A 1,654-nucleotide genomic window follows, 5' to 3' on the forward strand; every position below is an offset into this window, starting at 1 on the left:
ATGGCGACCTCTCTGAGATCCAATACCTATAACAGGCAGAACCAGGAGGATACCAACTTCCCCATACTGTGCCAGACGTGTCTTGGAGAACACCCGTATATCCAAATGACCAAAGGAAAATATGGGAAGGAATGCAAAATCTGTGCCAGGCCATTCACAGTGTTTTGCTGGTGCCCTGGGGTTCGCATGCATTTTAAGACCTAAGTCCGCCAAACCTGCATCAAATTGAAGGCCGTCTGCCAGACATGCCTCTTGGACCTAGAATATGGCCTACTCATCTGGGCTCAGGATGTGGGATTGTCTTTTAAGGATGATATGCCAAAGGCAGATGTCAGCAAAGAGTACTACACACAGAATGTGGAGAGAGAGATTTCTCACTCTGATGGAACACCATTCGTTGGTATGCTGGGGAAAGCCACGTCCACCAGTGACATGCTACTCAAACTGGCCCAGACCACACCCTACTATAAATGGAGTTGACCCCACATTTACTTCTTCTGGGTGAAAGAAGAATGTAAGAGAGAAGTATTCATACAGACATGAGAAGCCTACAGATCCAGATGACCCCCTTGCTGATCAGAATATCAAAGATGGATATTATGGAATCAATTATCATGTGGCAGATAAGATTCTAAAGTGGGCTTCAACAATGCCTCACCCAGACCCACCAGAGGACAAGACCATCACCACACTATATGTTGGTCTGGGAGATACCATTACTGAGACATCATTTCTACCAGTTTTGAGAGATTCGGATAATAACTATTGTGCAGAGACAGCAGTGTGTTTTTTATCCAGTTTGCCACACAAGGCAAGCTGCAGAAGTGGCTGCCCCCCAAAATCTTTTAATAAGTTGGTTGTCAATGGCTGCAGCCTCAACATAAAATGAAGGAAGATCCCAAGCAGCCAGAGGAAAAGAAAAAGAGAGGGATGGAACCACAAACTCTGGAAACAAGCTACCTGTTCCAGGGCTGCCAGGAGCCCTCCTACCTCCTCCTCCAGCCAACTACTTCACCCTACCCTCCTATGGTCCTCCAGCAGTGGTGACCACTGCCCCGCCACCACCCCCTGGTATTGCTCCGCCTCCATCCCAAGGTTTTAATGTTCCATCCAATGGAACCAGCCCCTCCTTTCATGAGGGCTCCAGGACCAACCCACTATCCTTCTTAGGATCTTTAGAGGATGGGCGCTCATGCTGAGAAACACAGCTTCCCCTAGCACATTATCACCACATTTGGGCTCTACAGAAGAAAGGGCGCTCTCATTACCCAGTAAATGAATCTTGGAATAAATATATTTTTCTTCCTTTTTAATTTCCGTGGTAGCTGAATGTGTTCTGACGTGGACAGTCAGAGAACTACAGCCGTGCTTTCCTACATGTATTCGAAGGACTGATGGACATCAAATAAGCTACCATTAACACATCTGGTTACTACTGTAACATTACTAATAAAACCTAATGGCTGCTCCCCTTTTCTATATGGGGGACAAGTGACTGGATGAATTGGAATGTCCAATAGAGTTACCATCTCAATTATATGTTCATTTTGTATTTTTATTTTGGAGAAAAAAATTGACCTGTGCTTAAAAAAAACTTTTGACCACTTTTATGTTCATTAGGTATTTTCCTTTTTATCATCTTAAAAAAAATTGC

The 1,654-nt window shown here is 44.5% G+C and overlaps 1 pseudogene; it reads left to right on the forward strand.

Moving 5' to 3' along the window:
• Positions 1–1,218, forward strand: LOC143685962 (pre-mRNA-splicing factor RBM22 pseudogene; annotated as a pseudogene).
• The last annotated feature ends 436 nt before the right edge of the window (positions 1,219–1,654 follow it).

Source organism: Tamandua tetradactyla, chromosome 6, assembly GCF_023851605.1.
Source record: "Tamandua tetradactyla isolate mTamTet1 chromosome 6, mTamTet1.pri, whole genome shotgun sequence".
NCBI lineage: Eukaryota > Metazoa > Chordata > Mammalia > Pilosa > Myrmecophagidae > Tamandua > Tamandua tetradactyla.